Below are 25,290 nucleotides of genomic sequence, written 5' to 3'. Positions count from 1 at the left end.
TAATCCATCCTTCAAAGAGAAGCCAGAGAGATTATTATTATTATTATTATTAAAGTTCTGGGATACATGGGCAGAACGTACAGGTTTGTTACCTAGGTATATATGTGCCATGGTGGTTTGCTGCACCCATCAACCCGTCATCGGCATTAGGTATTTTTCCTAATGCTATCCTTCCCCTTGCCCCCTATTCCCTGACAGGCCCCAGTGTGTGATGTTCCCCTCTGTGTGCCCATATGTTCTCATTGTTCAACTCCCATTTATGACTGAGAACATGCAGTGTTTGGTTTACCGTTCCTGGGTTAGTTTGCTGAGAATGGTGGTTTCAAGCTTCATCCATGTCCCTGCAAATGACATGAAATCATTCATTTTGTGGCTGCATAGTATTCCATGGTGTATATGTGCCACATTTTCTGTATTCAGTCTATCATTGAGGGGCATTTGGGTTGGTTCTAAGTCTTTACTATTGTGAATAGTGCTGCAGTAAACATACATGTGCATGTGTCTTTATAGTAGAATGATTTATAATCCTTTGGCTATATTCCCAGTAATGGGATTGCTGTGTCAAATGGTATTTTTTGTTCTAGATCCTTCAGGAATCACCACACTGTCTTCCACAATGATTGAACTAATTTACACTCCCACCAACAGTTTAAAAGTGTTCCTATTTCTCCACAGCCTTTCCAGCATCTGTTGTTTCCTGACTTTTTAAGGATCGCCATTCTAACTGGTGTGAGATGGTATCTCATTCTGGTTTTGATTTGCAGTTCTCTAATGACCAGTGATGATGAGCTTTTTTTCATGTTTGTTGGCCATATAAACGTCTTCTTTTGATAAGTGTCTGTTCATGTCCTTCACCCACTTTCTGATGGGGTCGTTTGTTCTTTTCTTGTATGTTTGTTTAAGTTCTTTGTAGATTCTAGATATTAGCCCTTTGTCAGTGGATAGATTGCAAAAATTTTCTCCCATTCTGTAGGTTGCCTGTTCACTCTGATAATAGTCTCTTTTGCTGTGCAGAAGCACTTTCGTTTAATTAGATCCTATTTGTGAATTTTGGCTTTTGTTGCCATTGCTTTTGGTATTTTAGTCAAAAAGTCTTTGCCCATGCCTATGTCGTGAATGGTATTGCCCAGGTTTTCTTCTAGGGTTTTTTTGGTTTTAGGTCTTATGTTTAAATATTTAATCCATCTTGAGTTACTTTTTGTAGAAGGTGTAATAAAGGGGTCCAATTTCAGTTTTCTGCATATGGATACCCAGTTTTCCCAATGCCTTTTATTAAAAAGGGAATCCTTTCCCCATTGCAGCCTCTGTTCTGTTCCATTGGTCTAGATATCTGTTTTGGTACCAGTACCATGCTGTTTTGGTTACTGTAGCCTTGTAGTATAGTTTGAAGTCAGGCAGCATGATGCCTCCAGCTTCTGTCTTCTTCTTGCTTAGGATTGTCTTGGCTATATAGGCTCTTTTTTGAAACTTAAAGTAGCTTTTTCTAATTCTGTGAAGAAAGTCAGTGGTAGTTTGATGGGGGTAGCATTGAATCTATAAATCACTTTTGGCAGTATGGCCATTGTAACGATATTGATTCTTCCTATCCATGAGCTGGAATCTTTTTCCATTTGTTTGTGTCCTCTCTTATTTCCTTGAGCAGTGGTTTGTAGTTCTCCTTGAAGAGGTCCTTCACATCCCTTGTCAGTTGTATTCCTAGGTATTTTATTCTCGTGTTAGCAATTGTGAGTGGGAGTTCACTCACGATTTGGCTCTCTGTTTGTCTATTATTGGTGATAGGAATGCTTGTGATTTTTGAACATTGATTTTGTATCCTAAGACTTTGCTGAAGTCACTTATTGGCTTAAGGAGATTTTGGGTTGAGACAATGGGGTTTTCTGAATATACAATCATGTTACCTGCAAACAGAGATAATTTGACTCTGTTCCTATTTGGATACCTTTTATTTCTTTTTCTTGCCTGATTTCCTTGGCCAAAACTTCCCATACTTTGTTGAATGGGAGTGATGAGAGAGGGCACCCTTGTCTTGTGCTGGTTTTCAAAGGGAATGGTTCCAACTTTTGCCCATTCAGTATGATATTGGCTGTGGATTTGTCATAAATAGCTCTTATTATTTTGAGATATGTTCCATCAATACCTGGTTTATTGAGTGTTTTTAGCATGAAGGGGTGGTGAATTTTATCGAAGGCCTTTTCTGCATCTATTGAGATAATCATGCAGTTTTTGTCTTTGGTTCTGTTTATATGCTGGATTACATTTACTGATTTGCATATATTGAACCAGCCTTGCATCCTAGGGATGAAGCTGTCTTGATCGTGTTGGATAAGCTTTTTGTTGTGCTGCTGGATTCAGTTTGCTAGTATTTTATTGAGGATTTTCACATTGATGTTTGTCAGGGATGTTGGCCTGAAATTTTCTTTTTTTGTTCTGTCTCTGCCAGGTTTTGTTATCAGGATAATGCCAACCTCAAAAAATGAGGAGGAGCCCCTCTTTTTCTATTGTTTGGAATAGTTTCAGACAGAATGGTACCAGCTCTTCTTTGTACCTCTGGTAGAATTTGACTGTAAGTCTGGTCCTGAGCTTTCCTTGTTTGGTAGGCTATTAATTACTACCTCAATTCAGAACTTGTTATTGATCTATCCAGGGATTTGATTTCTTCCTGGTTTAGTCTTGGGAAGGTGTATGTGTCCAGGAATTTATCTATTTCCTCTAGGTTTTCTAGTATATTTGCATAGAGGTGTTTATAGTATTCTGCGATGGTAGTTTGTGTTTCTATAGGATCAGTGGTGATATCCCCTTTATAATTTTCTATTGTGTTTATTTGATTCTTCTCTCTTTTCTTCTTTATTAGCCTGGCTAGTGGTCTATCTATTTTGTTGATGTTTAAAAAAAAAACAGCTCCTGGATTCATTGATTTTTTTGAAGGGTGTTCTTTGTGTCTGTCTCCTTCAGTTCTGCTCTGATCTTAGTTATTTCTTGTCTTCTGCTAGCTTTTGAATTTGTTTGCTCTTGCTTCTCTAGTTCTTTTAATTGTTATGTTAGGGTGTCAATTTTAGATCTTTCCTGCTTTCTCTTGTGGGCATTTAGTGCTAAGAATTTCCATCTAAATGCTGCTTTAGCTGTGTCCCAGATATTCTGGTATGTTATGTCTTTGTTCTCATTGGTTTCAAAGAGCGTACTTATTTCTGCCTTAATTTCGTTACTTACCCAGTAGTCGTTCAGGAACAGGCTGTTCAGTTTCCATGTAGTTGTGCAGTTTTAAATGAGCTTCTTAATCCTGAGTTCTAATTTGATTGCACTGTGGTCTGAGAGACTGTTTGTTATGATTTCCTTTCTTTGCATTTGCTGAGGAGTGTTTTACTTCCAATTATGTGGTCAATTTTAGAATAAGTGCAATGTGGTGATGAGAAGACTGTATATTCTGTTTATTTGGTGTGGAGAGTTCTGTAGATGTCTATTAGGTCCGCTTGGCCCAGAGCTGAGTTCAAGTCCTGAATATCCTTGTTAATTTTCTTTCTCATTGATTTGTCTAATATCGACAGTGGGGTGTTAAAATCTCCCACTATTATTGTTTGGGAGTCTAAGTATCTTTGTAGGTCTATAAGAACTCACTTTATGAATCTGGATGCTTCTGTATTTGGTGTATATATATTTAGGCTAGTTAGCTCTTCCTATTGCATTGACCCCTTTACCATTATGTAATGCCCTTCTTTGTCTTTTTTGATCTTTGTTGGTTTAAAGTCTGTTTTATCAGAGACTAGAATTGCAGCCTCTGCTTTTTTTTCTTGCTTTCCATTTGGTTGGTAAATCTTCCTGCAGCCCTTTATTTTGAGCCTATGTGTGTCTCTGCATGTGAGATTGGTCTCCTGAATACAGCACACTGATGGGTCTTGATTCTTTATCCAATTTGCCAGTCTGTGTCTTTTAATTGGGGCATTTAGCCCATTTATATTTGGGGTTAATATTGTTATGTGTGAATTTGATCCCGTCATTATGATGCTAGGTGGTTATTTTGCCCATTAGTTTATACAGTTTCTTTATAATGTCAATGGTCTTTACAATTCGGTATGTTTTCGCAGTGGCTGGTACCGGTTTTTCTTTTCCATATTTAGGGTTTCCTTCAGGAGCTCTTGCAAGGCAGTCCTGGTGGTGATGAAATCCCTCAGCATTTGCTTGTCTGTAAAGGATTTTATTTCTCCTTCCACACTTATGAAGCTTAGTTTGGCTGGATATGAAATTCTGGGTTGCAAATTCTATTCTTTAAGAAGGTTGAATGTTGGCCCCAACTCTTCCAGCTTGTAAGGTTTCTGCAGAGAGATCCACTGTTAGTCTGATGGGCTTCCCTTTCAGAAGAGAAAGGGGTAACCTGACCTGTCTCTCTGGCTGCCCTTAACATTTTTTCCTTGATTTCAACCTTGGTGAATCTGACAATTAGGTGTTTTTGGGTTGCTCTTATCAAGCAGTATCTTTGTGGTGTTCTCTGTATTCTCTGAATTTGAATGTTGGCCTGTCTTGCAGGGTTGGGGAAGTTCTCCTGGATAATATTCTGAAGACTGTTTTCCAACTTGGTTCCATTCTCCCCACTCATTTTCAGGTACACCAATCAAACGTGTGTTTGATCTTTTCACATAGTCCTGTATTTCTTGGAGGCTTTATTCATTCCTTTTCATTCTTTTTTTCTCTAATCTCGTCTTCATGCTTTATTTCATTAACTTGATCTTCAATCTCTGATATCCTTCCTTCTGCTTGATTGATTTGGCTATTGATGCTTGTGTATGCTTCACAAAGTTCTCTTGCTGTGTTTTTCAGCTCCATCAGGTCATTTATGTTCTTCTCTAAACTGATTATTCTAGTTAGCAGTTCCTGGAACCTTTTATCAAGGTTCTTAGCTTCCTTGCATTAAGTTAGAACATGCTCCTTGAGCTCTGAGGAGTTTATTACCCACTTCCTGAAGCCTACTTCTGTCAATTCATCAGACTCATTCTCCGTCCAGTTTTGTTCCCTGGCTGGCAAGGAGTTGTGACCCTTTGGAGGAGAAGAGGCTTCCTGGTTTTTGGAAATTTCAGCCTTTTTTGTGCTGGTTTTTCCTCATCTTCTTGAATTTATCTACCTTTGGTCCTTAATGTTGGTGACCTTTCAATGGGATTTTTGGGTGGTCATGCTTTTTGTTGATGTTGATGCTATTGCTTTCTGTTTGTTAATTTTCCTTCTAACAGTCAGGCCCCTCTTCTGCAGGTCTGCTGGTTTGCTGGAGGTCCACTCCAGACCCTGTTTACCTGGGTATCACCAGCAGAAGCTGCAGAATGGCAAAGATTGCTGCCTGCTCCTTCCTCTGGAAGCTACATTCCAGAGGGGCACTCACCAGAATCTAGCTGGAGCTCTCCTGTATGAGGTGTCTGTCAACCCCTGCTGGGAGATGTCTCCCTCTCAGGAGGCACAGGGTCAGGGACCCACTTGAGGAGGCAGTCTGTCCCTCAGCAGAGCTCAAGCACTGTGCTCAGAGATCTGTTGCCTTCTTCAGAGCCGGCAGGCAGGAATGTTTAAGTCTGCTGAAGCTGCACCCACAGGCGCCCCTTCCCCCAGGTGCTCTGTCCCCGGAAGATGGGAGTTTTATCTATAAGCCCCTGATGGGGCTGCTGCCTTTCCTTCAGCGTTGCCCTACTCAGAGAAGAGGAATCTAGAGAGGCAGTCTGGCTACAGCGGCTTTGTGGTGCTGTGGTGGGCTCCTTTCATTTCGAACTTTCTGGCAGCTTTGTTTACACTGTGAGGGGAAAACTGACTACTTAAGCCTCAGTAAAGGCGGATGCCTCTCCCCCCACCAAGCTCGAGTGTCCCAGGTCGACTTCAGACTGCTGTGCTGGCAGGGAGAATTTCCAGCCTATGGATCTTAGTTTGTTGGGCTCCATGGGGGTGGGATCCACTGAGCAAGACCACTCGGCTTCCAGGCTTGAGACCCCTTTCCAGGGGAGTGAACAGTTCTGTCTTGCTGGTGTTTCAGGCACCACTGGGGTTACAGAAAAAAAAATCCTGCAACTAGCCTGTTGTCTGCCCAAACAGCCGCCCAGTTTTGTGCTTGAAACCCAGGGCCTTGGTGGTGTAGGCACCTGAGAAAATCTCCTAGTCTGTGGATTGTGAATACAGTGGGAAAAGCATGGTATCTGGGCCAGATAGCACTGTCCCTCACTCATGGCTTCCCTTGGCTAGCGGAGCAAGTTCCCCAATCCCTTGTGCTTCCGGGGTGAGGTGACATCCCACCATACTTTGGCTTGCCCTCCGTGGGCTCCAGCCACTGTCTAACCAGTCCCAATGAGATGAGCCAGGTACCTCAGATGGAAATGCAGAAATCACCGGTTTTCTGCATTGGGTCTCGCTGGGAGCTGCAGACTGGAGCTGCTCCTATTTGGCCATCTTGCCTGGGACTGAGATTTTTAAAACCTAAATGAAGTTTTGCTTTCTGCATCTAAATCCATTCTAGCATTCTCTCACTTGATATAAAAGTATGAACTCCAAATTCCTTTGCATTGCCTATGAGGTCCTAAATGATCCACTCTGCCTTCTCTGTTTCTGTCCTTTTCCTTCTTGCTCCATATGTTCCAGCCATACTGACCATCTTTCTTTTCCAGAAAGAAAACTAAACTCCTTGTCAAATTCAGACCTGTGCATTTGCTGTTGCCTCTGTTGGAACACTTGGCTCCCACCTGCTTCCACTGCTGACTCCTTCTTGTCATTCAGCATTTACTCAAAGGCCTCCTCCTTAGAGCGGCCTTACCTAGCTACTTTTGCTAAAGGAATTCTTCCTTCTTATTGTTATAGCTCTTTGTTTTATTTTTTTCCCCCATAGCCCTTGTCATTCCCTAAAAACTTCCATTCTTCTTGTGTGCTTTTTAATTGCAATGTTAGATTCATAAAAGCAGAACTTCGTTTAACTACTATATCTACAATGGTGAGGACAATGTTGGGCCCATGATAAGAGTCAGTAAAAATGTGTTAGACTTGGATGACTCTATAACACATTATATTCTAAGATTTTATTGTTGTAGGTGTCATCATTCTTAAACTCATCATGTCCATAAACAATTGCAGTGTGGCTTATTTTTTATGTGAATGCTTATTTGCATTTAAATATTGCATCAACAGCATATTTTATCTACAACATGCTAGCATAGTGGTTTAAAGTATGGTCCTGAAGTCCCTCAGACTGTGTGGATTTCTATCCATGTTCTGTTGCGTAACATTATGCTAGTTATATAGACTCTTTACACTTAGTATTTTCAAATATTTTTATATACAAATTATGGATAATAACATTGCCCCTGCCCTATAGTGTGTTTTGTTGAGAAAATCAGAAGAAATATGTATAGTACTTAATACAGTGCCTGGCATATGCTAAATCCTCAAATGTTAGCTGTTAGTAATAGTAGTAGTATTTAATGTTTTTACACAACTGTGCAACTGTCAAGCCAGTACTTTTACATGAAAATAAGTCAATAGCAAGGTGAACTGAACAATGACCAACAATTTAAATATGTCATTAATGTTGTTTAGTCCAGAAAAATAAATGTATACCATTCTCATGCTATTTTTTCCTAACCTTGTGTGTTTATACTGACAAGTGATAAGCTTTCTGATAACTTCAGAGGGAGAGGAGCAAAAAAGAGGGATTCAATAAAAGTGCATTTTCATCTCTGAATCCTTCTATAACTCGGAATTTTCTCATTCTAAAAGATCCTAATGCAAAAATTAGAATTCATAGTGATGGCAAACAACTGTACCCATATTGTATATATATATTCTAAGTTGTTTCACTTGTATGTATTGTTTTTGGGATAGAAAAGGAAAAAAATTACATTGATGTTCAATATCACATGAAATACATATTTTTTAAAATACCAGTAATGATGTAATCAACATTACTTAGCAGAAGAAACAAACTTTACATGCTTTTATCTGCTTTCATAAGGGTATATAAAGTCAATACAATAGACACATAATTATGCATATCTACTGAACATTAAAATTCACCTGAAGTATTAATTCTTTATTCATATGAATAATTAAAATTTGCTTTATTTAAGTTTTTAAAAGTACTTTTGAGAACCGGCTTATTTCTAAGGACTAAATACCCTTGATGTATGCTTTTGATCCTGATTCAATGAAATTGTTTTTCTATTTTTCTTTGTTCAGTATATAAAACAGGCAAACCCGCAGTTTGTACTTCATGACTAGCCTTGACTCTTGTTGAAGTATAGCAAAATTATAGTCCTGTCAAAACATATTAGTAGCTGTGGACAATCTTTGGCTACCTCTAGTTTTCATGCATATTTATAATCTTAATAATTATCTATGCAGTGCTTTGTTGAAAGGTTCATTGGTCTGATTTCTATTTAGAAAAGCTTTCTTCTTTTAAGAGTACATGATTACCCAAATAGTCTACCCTAAATGTTGCATTTCTTTGGCGTAGTAAGTCTGATTTCCTTGGCATGGCAAATCTTCTCTGACTTGTGAGAAAAGTCAATTGAAAAATGAACCAAATTATTTCAATGAGAACTCAAGCAAACGTGCTTGTAGAATTTCAACAAGTGCCGTATCGGTTAAAGAAAAATGATTTGAAGGCTGAGTGTCTAGCTAAGTGCCTGATTTCTCTGTGCATATTTATCATTAATTAATCTATAAATGTAGCTACCCATGTTTATGGTATATGTAGTGGTTATTGTTACAGAAATCAGGTGTTTCATCAAATATACTCATTTAGCACAAAACAAATATAGTGTCGGCCTCTTTCATTGAACTCTCAGCAACTAAAGCTTAAGTCAAGTATGCATTTTCCAAAATGTAATGAAATCACCATCAAAACAGAATGTTACAGTGCCAGCTGTCTCCTGTTTGGTTTTCTAAAGCTCTATTTGTTGATTAAGTGGCTTGCATCTCTACAAGGCCACCACTCACTTTTCTAAGGCCTTGACCACAGACGATTCAATTGCTTGGCTGTTAAATTTTCAGCCGTCAGTGACTATTTGAATATTATCTACTAAAAGTCAAATTTTTCTGACAGAAACCACAGTAAATCAGTGGATAGATACTTAACCCTCCAGAACTCAACCTAAGGGAAACAGTTCTTCTTATGCTTGGGGAGTTGTAACAACATCTGAGAAATGCTGCCAGGAGAGCAGAATATGCCTGTACATGGCTTATTTAAGCTTCAAATAAGTAAAAGCTTTATGCTGAAGATACTCATGAACCATGATTTACATACAAAACAACACTACTAACCTATCCCACTGGTACCGTGCCAGGGAATTATTTTCTAGTAGGAGATGTTACATTTATGCTAATTCAAACACATCTGGAAGTTTCTTATATATATGAGGCTTTCTGGCAGTGACACCTAGTACTCAATAGATGGGCAGCTCTGGATCACATAGTTGCTAGAACAGTGTCCCCTCCCTTCTTCCTGGCTGCATGGGCATTGCTTCATTGGCTGTCATCTCCTTTCAGGGTACCTTTATTTTGAACAATGGCAAGCATTTGGGACATGGTTAACTGTGGTTGTAGGATTAGGGATAAAGAATTAAGGTGCTCTGTGAGTTGGTAAGGAGGGCCCATAGGAGCATACATATCCTGATCTCTCATACTAATAAGGATGTATGCAACAAGGCACTGGCATTTCTTCTAACCCTAGTATCTTAATGACATCAGTTTAATTTCTGCTCCAGCTAGGTAACAGAAGATGTGGGAATGGAAGAAAATGGAGGAAACCCAGAGGGAGAAATAAAAGGATATAAGCTATGGTGGATGTAAAACCTTGAGAAGATAATATAGTTTTAGTCTTTTATTGTGATTTAAAATAATGTTTACTATTTACCAAGAATGCAAAGTACCATGGCTGAAACTTTATGGGAAATAAATTTCTATGCAGAACAATGCAAAGATATTTGAACACCAACATAAACAGTCAAATTCATGGGGACAGGCAGGTAAAATGGGGAGTCGGTAGAGGTAGGATGATGACAATGTCACCAGGATGAATACTATTAAAAGTGTTTGATTTTGTTTACCATATTGATTTTTAAAATTGTCATTTACTACTGTGGCAGAAAAAGCCACCCTTGAATGACGTTTCACAACTTGTGGGACTGATTTAGTATCCAAATTTAACCCCTGTATCTGCTAGTTCCAATAACTTCTTTCCCTTTGGGGAATGGTTTGCAGTGGTATGGGTATGTTCATTTGCCCATCATCCCTTGCCACACTCTGAATTTCATGCAAGAGATGCAATGCAACTTAGAACTATGAAGCACTGTAACTGGTCCCAGTTACATGCTTTGAATCAGGTAAAGAGACACAGATGTGATCAGATAACACTGACATGTTGAATATTTGGGACATCTGAGTCATTAATTGAGATTCCCTATTCCGCTAATGCATTATAAAGAAATAAGACTTATTGTCTAAATAAAAGTAGGCTATCCAAATAGAGATTATAATCATCTATTGAAAATATCACGATCAGTGTACCATTAAGTGGCATGTGTTCACTACAAAGCTGACAAATGCACTTTTTCAATACATGATCGAGATCTTTATGTTTGGCTTTATGCAGTTTTTTATTTTTTATTTCTTGTTAACTTCTGTTCATCACTTTCAGTATAGAACTTAACAGTTTATCCTCTGTTTATTCAGGTAGAATGTGGAGGTCATTCCAACTCCATACTCTTCTGTAAGACTTTTCACACTTACGCTGCTATCCAGTTTCCCCAACAGCTTGACTTGCTCTGCAATAAACATAAATGCTGCTTCTTTTTCTTACCACTATTATCATAGGGATATCTGCAGATATTTTTGACATTTTCAACATCTTTACACCACAGAGCAGAGAATAAGCAAAAAAAAAAAAAAAAAAAAAAGTGAGTAATGCACATAGGTCTTGGTCCCATGGGGGCCTTGTGGGGAACCTGCCATAAGCACGTCCAGCTTACACACATGCCATTTATTACCCTTTGTGGGCATGCTTGCATGGAAGAATATGGGTGTATGCTGAAAGGATATATCCACTGAAAAGGACTGGGAAGGTCTTTTGTCCCTTGGGACACTGAGTAAACTGTGTGGTATGCACCTGTGTTTTTGACTGTGAATGATTATATGAAGTTACGTGTGGAATTTTCACTTGTGGCATCACATCCACGCTCATAGTTTTGGGTAGTGGAGCATTTTGGATTTCAAATTTTTGGATTAGGAATAATCAACTTGTATGAAATATTTGACCAATTTTGACCAATATATATGTATTAGTATGTCTCTTTTAGTCTTCTTGCATGTTTTAGCGCATTTTAGCATAGTCAAGAGCATATTGTACATACAGTGCTATATCCTACTTTTTGACTACCCTTTACTCTTAAGCAAGTCCTTACATCATTAAAAGTCTCAAAACATAATTTTATGCTTATATATTACTGCAATTATATTTGTCCACTATAATTTATTTAATAGTCATAGGATTTTTTTCTAGCACTTCATTGTTTTAAATAACACTATCCTAAATATCTTCCTTATTTTCTTTATTTGCTTATTTATCAGATTTTTATTAAATGGTTTTTCTGTATCAGGTGCTGTACCAGGAACTATGCTAGGCCTCAAAGTTATCAAAGTGAGTAAGTGGAGAAGATAGGCTATAAAAACAAATAATTATGATAAACTATAATAAATGCTAATATAAAATGTTAATATAAATATGTGTTTATATTTCTGATCACCAACTAAGGTTATATTATAGAAAGAGAATTACTGGGCCAATGTGGATAAGCATTTTGAAGGCTATAGGTATGTGGTACCAAACTGCTTTCCAGAATTATTCCATCAATTTATGAACACATAGGCAATGTGTTAATATATTTCTCACCACTGTCAGCATATTATTAATATTCTATAAATGTTTGCTAATTTGGTAAGTAGAAATGATATTTTATAATTGACCTATATCACATTTCCTTGGTAAAGCTAAACTTTTTCATATACTAATCAGATTTTTCTACGTCTTTCTTTTGTGAACTGTTAGTCCACTTTCTTTGCATATTTCATTGAAGCATTGGTGTTTTTATTATCAATATGTATGTTTTCTTTATTAATTTATTAACCTTTTTGTGATGTAGTTTTAGTAAATATTCACTCTCATTGTGTGTGCACTTCAATTTAGTTATATTTTTGACACCCATTAAATTTTAAATTTTTAGATGGTTAATTTGATATTTAATTTTATGATTTTTCCCATATATAATTATATATTTATATTTGTAAATGTGTATTTGTAAATATATATAATTATATATATATTTACAAACATTAGGTTGAAGGACATATTTAAATGCTTTTCTTTCATGTGTATTTTTTTCAGTTGTAAAAACATAGCTACTCATTTAGGCCTCTGTAAGATATAGAAGCCTTATTTATAAGTTAGGAAGATAAAGAAGATAAAGAGGACTTAATGATAAAATTAGTACTGGAATAGATCAACATAGACATCAGGATCTCAGGAAGCTCTAGCAATCTTTTTCATGATCTTCCCCTGGTGGAATCTTATTTATCTCTAGGTATTAGTTCCCCCTTATAACTTTGACTTGTCATAGTCCCTCATGGCTTTGATTTAATTCAGTCTTTTTCTCTTTACATATACTTGTAATATCAGATCCTATTGCTAACTGGCTGTGGGTCTGTGTTTCTCTATTTAGATTCCAAAGAGTATGGTCAAGTTAATCTTTATATACGAGGCCTCCCTGCAGATTCTTGGTCAACATATGGATTTGCTGTCCATTAGTTGGAATCCTCTCTTTGGGTGATTGGCTGGAGCAAGGAGGAAAGAAGTGGTGGTGTCAGTGAGTCAAGCTGAACAATAGTTGTCATTGGCTGGCATTTCATTCATCTGTAAGAATGAAATGTGGATATTGGAGTCCTGTGACTGACTTTGCTATGAAAAAGCTGTTGCAGGTAAGAATGTAATTAGGCATTCAGGAGCTTATAGTACTAACCTCAGCTCTGCTGCCAACTAGCTCTGGATCCTTATACTAATGGCTTAACCTCCCTTAAAGCACAGTTGGCTCAGCTGACAAGTGTGATGGTTTTGCAGTCTTTAAGGTCCATTCCAATTCCAAAATGTCTACAATTCTTATATATAATATTTGACAATTTAATAAAAATGTGAGGTACTTCTCTCTGCTCTGTAAAGTTGCTAGCTTTGATGAGTAATCAGAGAGTATTGCCATCACTTAGCTGTGAACTAAATGAAGTAATGTATTTCAGAACACTTAAGACCTGATGTATTTTAAAGAGCTAACATCCAAGAGAAACATGTACAGAGTTGACAGTCCTTGGTTGATTACAAGGCAGTTGAGTTAATAATGTTTTATGAGCAATCTATTTTTATTTTAGTTATTTCTTTTGAGCTCAATACTAAAATTTTCCAAATTCCAAACACAATCTTAAATTAAAAAATTAATAATGTCAACAGAAAACCTTTTAAGGACCAGATTGTCATTTGAGGTTATTAATGCTAGCTTTACATAAAAACAACTGTCTGATTTCACCAACTTAGCAAAATTACTCTTCATTTATGGGTCATACCACAGTTTACATATTTAATAGATGGCCTTTTGCATGACGGTTGAGGGATCCTGGCTCTTTTCATCTTGTGACACTGCTGTCTCCTAGGCCTCCTTCAGATTTCCACATAGGTTTCTTTGCTTTTAATTGGCAATAGGCAAACAGCAAGTGAGAGGGGACTCTTGGCCAGTCCTGGAAGAAGATATGAAATACTTCCACTCTCATTCTTTGACAGAGCCCAGGAATATGGTCCTGTCCAAATTGCAAGGGAGGCTGGAATATGTAATCTTCCAATGTAGCAAGAGGAGGATGCAGGGTTGCTTAACATCTAGACAGTCTTTGCCATAATTGGTAGAATGTGAAATATATGCTAAAATGAAAAATCAAGGAACCAAACAAAATGAAATTTCCATTTTTTCTGGCTGAATCGATAATAGTTAAATTGTCAAAACAAATTTTCATATAGAAATACAAAAATTAAGATAGTTTTGGGTCATTCTTATTAATCATAAAAAGTCAATAAAGTTTGCACCAAATAATTACATTTAGCAGCAGATTTTGGTGTTATTTTTCCCAAAGTAAATTATTTGTTCATTTATTCTTTAAAACTGAATTTTAGGTTTCAGGCAAATTAAGGTAACAAATGGCTCAGTAGAACACTAAGAATTTTTGCATGATATTACTTTTGTACACAGGAATCAGTCACATTTTCAAAGATTTTTTTCTTAGTTTCACATAAGAATCCTAACAATAAACTATTTCTTTTATCTTCTAGCTTCATTGAAAGGACCACACCAAATGAATCATGACATTCCTCAAGGCTGATTTTCCCCCTTTCTTCTCCTTATACTCATCTTCCATTCACTCTCCTGTATAAACTATTCTTGTTTCTATTTTCCTCTTCTGCCTTTATGAATTTTTTAAAGATTTTCAGTAATCTCAGTAACATCTTTTCCTTCAGCTATATTTCTGTTCCCAGTACTGTTACGACTTTACTATCAGTTATACTTACCCAATAATTCAGAGTATACTGAAAACTAGAACTTTCATTAGTGTTAATTAGAAGACCTATACACAGTCTTTCATGCGCAGAAAATATTGTTGCTTGAATACGAGAGTACGTTCGAAACATATTCAGTTGTGTCATGTTCTGCCATGTTATCCAACAACAACAAAAAACATGACTAAAATTCTACTAATTTGAAATGATTTTAATTTTTTACAGTGTTTTGTTTTCTGACTGATAGACCAATATATGTATTACATTCCTTTGTATTCTGAGACACAACTGTTTGGGTTCTGAAGACAACATTCTTTTACTTCAAATGCTTGACATAGTGCTTTCCTTTAACTGGATAGCCTAGAAATAGTAGCTTGTATCTCTTTTTTCTTCAGATACAACCATCACCTTCTTTCAAAAATAAAATATAAAGCTGCTTTTCCGTCAGCATGGTTAGAATTTCATTTATCGATAAATAGTCTTTCTTAGGTTCTCCTCATTCTGTCACAATAAATCATCAACTATTTCAAAGAATATTACTATTAAAATATTTTTAAAATAATAATGGTTGTTATGGATACTGCTAAGTGCTCTACATTGTGGAATAGTGTATTATTGTGAGACTGTCAACCTTTAACCCTATTAAGACTCTATTTGGGAAAAATATTTAAAAATTTGCATTTTGATATGAGTTGAAAAATTCTGGATAATATAATCAGATAGTTTATAGTGGAATAATTTTGAATCGAACTTTTTTTTTTTTTTTTGAGATGGAGTCTCGCTCTGTTGCTCAGGTTGGAGTGCAGTGGCAAGATCTCGGCTCACTGCCAACCTCTGCTGCCTGAGTTCAAGCGATTCCCCTGCCTCAGCCTCCCCAGTAGCTGGGACTACAGGCACATGCCACCACACCTGGCTAATTTTTTTGTATTTTTAGTACAGACAGGGTTTTGCTATTTTGGCCAGGCTGTTCTCGAACTCTTGATCTCAGGTGATCCGCCTGCCTTGGCCTTCCAAAGTGCTGGGATTACAGGCGTGAGACACCATGCCTGGACTTGAATTGAACTTTTGGTGAAAGAAAATATCGGTATAAAATTTACAAAGTTTTGTAATACCAATAAATAAATCTACTGGCTTATTCCCTTTTTAATTTAAAATCAGTAATGTAATGATTTTTATAAAGGACTTACACTAAATGAACACCTACTAAGAAGCATTGTTTATCTTGCCTATAAGATCATAGGCAATAATATACACCTTCCTTGCCACCACATTGTTATATATAGTATGTATAAATAAGTATGGACAGCCATATGATGAAATGCTAATTAACCAATAAATAATAATTGGTAAATTGGCTTGCTAATGTGGGAAATATACAATATATATCTATAATATAGGCAGTAATTACAAGTGATTATTTCTTTGTGGTTTTCTGTATTTTCATCATTTCTGTTTTAACTATGTCACGTTTGTAATAACACAAAATGATAAGTGTAGTTGGAAAACATACCTAGTCACAGAAATGGTATAAATATAAATAAGTATAATACTTTAAAGAGCTACAGATCTATTAAAGTGTACTGCTTCAGAGACTTCAGGCTAAGTGCTAGGGATGCATTATCTCTACCCTCAAGAAGCCTGTTGATTTGTAGCTAAAATGTTAGGGTAATTCAAATAAGGACAGATTATTTTTGATAGTATCCCAGACACCAGGTTCTTATGAAACCAGAAAGCCTGGAAGGTCATAATACACTTAAAAAACCTCAACTCCCTGTAAATGACATCAAAGAAGCATCTGAAAAGTATTAGAGCTGGAGAAAAATACTCAATTTGAGAATTTTAAAAATGATTAGACTAATAGAAAATCCATTTTTGTATCATAAATATAATACTTGAAGAAGAAAACGAGGCTTGGAACTGGTACTATTTCAAACACTTGTTTTAAATAATGGAAGTTTATAGTTTATAAATATTGAATTTCTCCTACACTTTCATATAGTGTATTCTCTTGGATATAGACCATTCATTATAGGGCATGTTCCCATGTTTCCAATTTCATTAGAAGCTAAGAGGACTTCCTGTGTTCTACGGCTGTGCCAGGTCAAGAAGGTGGTAGAGGCTGGAGCAGTGTTAGCTGTCACTGTTCTCTCTTGGTGATGTAGACTAGATGAAGGTTTCTTCTTTAGTGGCCACTGGAAGGCTGGGAATGTGAATGAAGGACTGTCAACTGTATTCTTTTGGTGCAATAGTAGAATATTAACTTGGAATTTTTAAGTTTTAAAAACAAAACAGTTTTCACAGAAAAGTAAAAGGGGATATATAGCTCATCCCCTATTATCCTAACTTATTATCCAGTGGGTAGGAATTTGTGTAAAATTATAATTTTAAATGTTTCATGAGGACCTAGAAACTTCTATTTCCTGCCTAAAAATAGACTTCTCATGTCTTCTATGGCAAAGGTTTTTAAACATGGCAATTAAACATCAATTAAAGTGATTCAAGATTGTGAAATGGCTGACTTAAAAACAATATTAGCACATACAACTGGGATGCTGGCTTACCTGAAGACAGAGCCATGGCATCTATGATTTTGAAGTTCAGTGATTCAATAAAATAGATTTCATTTACTTGGTAATTTTAAACATTTTAATTGTTTTGATGTGTATAGACTTTTACAATATTTTGTTGCTTCTCTCAGTGATATGACCTGAATTTACCTTTTTCATGTAGATGCATAATCAATTTAATTTCCAGATGAAAATGGATAGTCTTTTGGATTTTCTGCCTAACATACAGGTTGGTAAAATTTCTGTCAAAGCATATGAGGATCAATATAAACCTCTAAGTGTTGCAGTGTGAATAAGAAGTGACTCACTTGCTTTTAAACTAAACTCTTTGTAATTGGACTTTTTCTCTATGTTTTTTAAGGTCTACAGTGAACCACCCAATAATGGTGCTTCAATATGAGCATCATGCAGGTTATAGTCTTCAGAAGGGATAGTAATATATGGTTGCAGGTAGAAAGAAAGGGACTAGCCAAATTATACCAAAAGCCCTGTGTTTCTAGCAGAAAAAAAAGCAAAGAAAAAAGTTACCACAAAAAATAAACTGGAACATGTGAAGGTAATTGGTCAAAAATTTAACAGTAGCACAGACATGGTATGAGAAAACACTTATGAATAATTGGGTGTTCAAACATTTGGCTAAGGATCAACATAGAGAAGCAATCTGATTAGACATTTTGCTATCAGTATGACAGCAAACAAATGTTCTTACCAAACACTCTTTTTAGCATTGTAGAATTGATATAGCCTATATTGTCCATTTTAGGTTATATTTACTATGTGTATTTGAGTGTGTGTGTGTGTGTGTGTGTATTATAAGACAGATTATATAGATAGATGATAGATAAATAAATAGATCAATAGATAAATAGTTAGATAAAAAATCAGGCTGTAAAGTTGAAAACATTGAGAAAGGACTCCGGGACATTGGTCTGGGCAATGATTTCTTGAGTAAGACCTCAATAGTACAGGCAACCCAGGCGAAAATGGACAAATGGGATCACATCAAGCTAAAAAGCTTCTACACAGCAAAGGAAATGTTCAATATGCAAAGAGACAACTTACATAGTGGGAGAAAATATTTGCAAACTACTCATCTGACAAAGAATTAATAACCAGAATATATAAGAAACTCAAACAAACCAATAATGATAAAAACAAATAATATGATTAAAAAATGAGCAAAAGTTCTGAATAGACGTTTCTCAAAATGAGACACAAATGGTTTTCTTTTTCTCGTTGAACAGTTTTTCATGATAAACATGTCAGGAAATGGTGAACAGGTATATGAAAAAATGTTCAACATCATCAGTCATCAGATAAAAATCGAAACTACAATGAAATATTATCTCACACTGGTTAAAATGGCTTTTATTAAAAGACAAAAAATAATGAATGCTGTCAAGTCGGGGGACCTCTAGTGGTCAAGTGTTCAGTAGGATAAGAGGGCAACTATAGGTAACAATAATTTATTGCATATTTAAAGATAACTAAACTAGTGGACTTGGAATGTTTTTAACACGAAGAAATGATAAATGCTTGAGGTGATGGATATACCAGTTACCCAGATTTGATCATTACACATTGTATGCTTACATCAAAATACTACATGTACCCCATAAATATGTATAACTATTATGTATCTATAACAATTAAATATTTTTTAAGTTAAAAAATGTTTTTTATATTTAAGAGCAAGAAGAATAACTATCATTTTTCTGGGTTTCTTGGAGGGTCTCCCTGCAAAATCAAATGATATTCCTAATTTTTTATGTTCTAAAAATTTATGTTTTAGGGATTTATTCCTCAGACCTAATATTCTGTCTTTTAGCCTAGCAATTTCACACCTCACTGTAAATCAATTTGCTATAAGTTTTTTCTGCTTTTGCACATCCAGTTAATTCTCATGAAGTGCCCTTTCCCTTACTCCTGTCTCCCACACCTAATGTTTCTAGACCTGGTTCAAATGTCTTTTTCAATTCAAAACCTTCCTTGAGCTATCTAAATGAAGTTGATAACTTACTTCTTTGGTTGTGTTTATGCAGAGTATTTAACCTTAATTATTGTGTTCATCACATTAAATTGCATTTATTTTGTACCTTTCTCTCCATTAGACTGTGAATTATCAAGGATATACCTTCTGCCTTATGTGCTTGATAACTCTAGCATCTGGTGTTTGGTCTTACAAATTGTTCATTGAATGAATACACGATAAAATGAGTTTGTGTTGGCAGTGAAGGGGGAAGCTTTAAACCTTGAATGTCTGAGGGAGAATTCAAGGGGAGCAAGGTGAAGGAGAAAGATACCACTGTGTACACTGAGATGGAATTACTTACTTACTTACTTAGAATTTCATTTAGAGCTGACCCTTTGTGCCAGTGACAACCGGAGCTGAGCTTCATGTACCTAAAGCCAGGTCCTGGATTTGCAACTGGGGCTGCTGTTTGCAAAGCCCATGGGAGATTTTTGACCCTTAGAGTCCTCTGAAAACCTTTTCTTAGGAGTTTTTTGCTTGTTACAGCCACCTATTATGATCTATCTCTTGTGATACTTTCACAGAAGTCTTCACCAAATTGTTTGTTCAATTAATCCTTGAAGAATTTTTTTTTTCATGGACAAATAGATGGTTTCAAAATATTGAGAAGTTAAAAAAATAGTGTTGCATGTAAGAGGAGGAAAACTGCATTTTAGACATATAGATCTGAATGGAGAGGTAATTTACAGCAGTTCTTCAATTTAATACTGGTCAATGTCAATAGATACAACTGTGCCGTCATATTGGGGTGATCAAGGTAAAAGTTTCAGAGTGGATTTAAAAATGGGTGTTCGTAAACATGTAAAAATAAATCTGACATGATTTTTTTCTGTTGGAATACTTCATCTGGAATTAAAAACCTACCAGAGAGAGAAGTAATTTTAAACCTATTTAAGTGTAATTTATAAGTAGACTCTGGAGAACTAGAAAGCAGTTCAAAGTGTCCTTCACCCTCAAAGAAGATGTTGTCAAACTATGAACTATTTCACAGCATTTGTATGAAATAAAGGCACTGAAAGTCTCATGATGCTGTGTCTTACTTATCTACCCCTATTTATTCATAGAATGCATTAGTTGGGCCCCTTAATTATTTCTTATCTACTTACTGCCTATATAAGTCATATTGAAGCATTTTATCATTACATTTAGGATTTTTTTATTTACAACTTGGACAAGTGTATTATTCCACAGAGTAATACATGTGTGCAAATTTAGTAATAGATTTATGAAAATTGGCCTCCCCAGCAAAACAGAAGGTAGGAATTCTTGCAAACACTTTTGCCCATGGCACTGAGCTAGGTACATAGAATCCTGTGGAAATGAATTAGTTTGTAATAGCCAAAAACAGTGTTGAAGGAGATATAGCAATAACGTTGATCTTAGTTATAAGGGTAAAATAAGATCACTTGAAAAACCTCTGTCAGTTTTTGACAAATTAATGAGTATGGCTGTCTTCTTCCCCTTAATATAATTCTGTGTATGTGACACAAATGCTAGTCTGGTTGATTCTGAGAAACAAAAAATAAAATACTGATTACTCTTAGAAAGACATAAGCTAATATATATGGAGGGAAGAACAATTTAGATATGAAAAGAACTGGCTGCAAAAACAGCAGGAACTTGAAGAAGAACTTTTAAGTTGTAATTTCTGCCTTTCTTCACATTGCCCTGCGAGAATTATTTCCTACAGTAAGGAGAAAAAACAGTAGCACCAACCCAGCATCAGTGACAAATGATCAGGAAACAGCAGAAAGGCAATCCAACCTAGCTGGGTTGGAGGGTGAATAACAACAGGTTCCCAGATATTTTGGGTGGATCCTGATGATTTTCTCTTCTCCATCCTCCCTATCAGGACTAGTGAGGAGAAAAGAAGAGTCCTCAAAGTACGTAATTGCTTACTGTGGGGCGGTGAGCAAAGAGAGTGATTCTGCCCAGATTGCAAAGTTAGAAAATCTCAGACTGGAGGTGGATTCCTTCACCTTATACCAGATAAAAGAGAATTGTGGAACAGAAACTCAAAATAAATATAAATAAAATCTTAAAATAAATATAAATAAGAATTAAATATTCTCAAAGAGATAAGGAAGAATAATGGAAAAGATGAGCAGAATAATACATTTTGAAAAAAATAAAAAAAGAACTCAGTAGATAAATTAAAATAGAATAAATACAATTGGGTAACAAACTAATGAATTTGAAATTAGAGGAAAATTTTAAAACATCACAAGAAAGAGATAAAGAAAAAGAGAAGAAAAAACAAAATTTTGGAGAGAGGAAGGATGGATATATAATTGTTAACCTCCACATTGAAGGTTTTCCAGGAAACTCTATTTTTAAAAAATGAAAGAGAGGAAATATTTGGAGAAATAGTGGCCTAACATTTGTAAGAATTAAAAAAGAAAAAAAATGCAAAGTTTCATAGTGCCAAACCTTTTAGATGATTTAAAAAGACAATACAAACATATTAAAGTGAATTTTAAAACATCAAACACAAAGAAGAGATTATTAAAGTTTTCTAATAAAGAACAGAGTATTTACAAAAAAAAACAAGAAATGAAACACTAATACAATTATTGTTAATGTTATATGCATAATAGAGGAGAATAACATTTTTCAAGAGTAATAATAAAAAGGACTTTAAATCTGAAATATGCAACTAACAATAATTTACATGCAAAGGAAACATACTTACATATTCTCAGGCAAACAAGAACTCAGAAATTTCATCAAGCAAATGACTCTTTTGAAAATACTTTCAGGAAGTACAATGGTAAGTTGAAACTAGAAAAATCTATGAAATACATGAAATGTACAGGTAAGAAAACAGCATAGTAAATTTTCCTGTTGCTAAAACAAACCTAAAATCTATAAAAGATCCATAAAGCTCAGAGTTAAAAATGTAGAAAATGCAAACGTGGTGGCAGGGGAGAAGAAAATAAGAGACAAGAAAGAGAGAGATGATATGGATATGGATAAGCTAAGAAATGGGTAGAAGAAAAAAATTAATGTAGATATTCATCATTGTTTCACTGGTAACCAAACAATAAATAAAACACAACTTCTTGTATGAAATTGAATGGAAAGTGTGAAAGGCAAATTAAACTAATATACAGAAAATATGCAATAAAAATCAATTAAATATTAAGAAAGAAATGAGTCCTAGTAACAATTGCAATAAATGTAAATGTATTAAACTCACTGACAAAAGACAGAGACCTTCAGAATGGATTAGAAGAAACATTATCCAACAAAAGATAAAATACAAGAGAAAACTTCAAAGAAAAGATGATAAAAGTTGAGAATAAAGGTAAAACTTTCAATTACAAACAATGTTGGATTAGTTTACCATAACAAGCGTCTCACTGAGGACAACTATAAGAAGGGTAAAATTTTAACATTATTTTTATGCACATAGAAGAGTTTATGAGACCAGGCCAAAATTAAAGGGAACCAAGAAAAAATAAACAAGTATGAAAGCAATTTTGACTATTATCAGGCAAATTGGAACCATGCCTCTTCTTTGAGAATGTTACTTTTTCTGTGGAGGTCTTTTATCCACATATACAGAAGTCCCTGAGAATTTACTCCTTCCACACAGCCCTTGACCAATGGCTCACAGAAGTAGGGGTATAGCAAGTTAGCTTCTTTGCCTTGGGCAACTCTGAGGTTAACTTACTCCAGCGTTCTCCTGCAAGATCAGGCCAAAGCTATATTTGCAGGGCTTTATCTGAGACTGCACCCTGGCATGGCTTTCTTCTCTTCCCTTTTCTGCTTTCCATGCTACCTTGCTGATCTCTATAGAGACTATTGCCTTTCTAAATCATTTGTTCATGAATCCTTGCCTCAGGGTCTGCTTCTGGGAAAACTGACCTAAGATACCATCTCTAATATTCTCCCTTCCTCATTCTTTATAGTTTTTGTTTTTAAGAAATGTAGTACTCCAATGACATGTGTATTAAAAATTTTATGTTATTCTCCATGTCTTTTAACTTCTCTTTAATATTTTCCAACTACTTGTGTTCACATGTTATATTATAGGCAATTTCTTCAGCACTGAGTCCAGTCATTACATTTCCCATTAACTGTATCTAATTTGCTGTTTACTCATCCATTGAAATTTTTTTACTTCAGTTACACATATTTTATTTCCAGAAGTTCCATTTGGCTGTTTTGCAATATGATTTGCATTTGTATAGTTTAACTGTTTTTTAATGCTTTATATATATCTTTTATTTATTTAGACAGATTGAAATATAATTTTATGTTCTACATCTAAAGTCTTTCTGTCATCTGTTGTTTCTGTTGGACTCTATCAAGTGATTTATTGTGGGTATTATTTTATAAATTTTGACTGTAAATTCATGTTTCTTGGGACTTTATCTGTAGAAATCCTTTGAAGCCTGGATGGAATGTGTATTCCCTCAAACATAATTTGCCTAGGTTTATCTGAGATCCCTGAAGAAACTACTATTTGGGGCCACTTTAAATAGATTGTTGGATTTAGGTTTGTTAGGCCACTAAGTCAATGTGGATTCAGTGTACAAATCAGCATGAGGAGTGTTCTTTGGCTATGAATGTTCAGGTGAGATATTTTGTCTGAATTCAGCACAAAAATCATAGCAAAGAATTTCCTTCTCTTGTGCTGTGGGGTGGATTTATTTCTGGTACACCCCATACACAGGATAGAGTCATTTAGGGTCCCAGCATTATGTAGGTATGCCCTACTGGCTTTATCACTTTGGTGAGGCATAGGCTTTGTCTTCTGTGCCTTCTGTCCTGTGGGGCAGAAAAAAAATGGAAACTAAGATTCGATAAGATTAGCTACATAGTCTAAGGTCAAAATAATTTCAGTGCTTTCTTAACTTTCTAAATAAGAATTTTAATTTGACCTTGAAAAGTTCCTTCTGTCTTGAAAGAGCAAGGATATAGTTATTAGATTTAAGAAATTTATTTTTACTTAAATATAAAAATATATTTAAGTTAAAATATATTTTTAAGTTAAAATATATTTTTATATTTATTTTTATATTTAAAATATATTTTTATATTTAAAATATATTTTTATATTTTTATATTTATTTTTAATATAAAATTGTTATATTTTGTTTTAATATAAAAATATATTTTTATATTTATTTAATTGTATATATTTAATTTATTTTATATTCATTTAAATGTGTGTATTAACACAAACATTAAATGTATTAACACACTTAAATATATTTAACACATGACACGTGTGTTTCTTCCAGTGTCAAGTAAAGGCCATGTTTGCTGATATGCCATACATTTATTTGTTTGTTTATTTATTTATTTATTGGAGAGGTTATGGGGGGTTTTCCATGCATATTAAACATGCTGCTGACTTAAAATTCTATTATCCAGAGAGCTGCATAATTCAGCCTAGTCCATTTAAATTTGATAAAAATTATATGTATTAAACAATAATGAATTGATCATCAACAGCAATGAACAGACTTAACAGGAGAGGAAAGACAAATGTCAGTTAATACTCTCGCTTTGTGAACAAGTATTTGTATAATTTACCACAATAAATTGTTTTCATGGCTTTTTAGTCAAGGCTATATAACAGAGAATGCCAGTGAATACCAATAATAACAACAATATTGGAGCCTATTATCAACTCAGCTATAAGAAAAATAAAGAATGAGTATGGTTGTTATGGAATCAGGAACATATTCAGGGAAAAGTTAGAGGAAATAGCACTAAGTTGTCATACATTACTTCAAAAAATGAAAAAAAAGTATTTTACTTTCTTCCTACGTAAGGAGAAGGACTAACAATTTTCTCTAAGGATAAGGGGGAAAAAACCTTTCTACCTTTTACCTTCTGATCAGGACCTCTTGTTCTAGAGGGAATAAAATATACCTCACCCTTGGAATCAATCATTGTGAATGGATGAGTTGTGTAGGCAAATATAGTTTTAAATGAAATAAAATTGAGCTTAGGTGAAATTAGTGATAACCAGTATATAAGTAAGAAAATTTTTATTGATTTCAATATGTTAGTTGAGATTTTAGGCTAAGGGATTGTCACAGGTAGGATCATATCACATAAAATGATGAAAGTAATAGACAACA

The sequence above is a fragment of the Gorilla gorilla genome, chromosome 3 (assembly GCF_029281585.2).
Source record: "Gorilla gorilla gorilla isolate KB3781 chromosome 3, NHGRI_mGorGor1-v2.1_pri, whole genome shotgun sequence".
NCBI lineage: Eukaryota > Metazoa > Chordata > Mammalia > Primates > Hominidae > Gorilla > Gorilla gorilla.
This window is presented reverse-complemented; position numbering follows the sequence as displayed.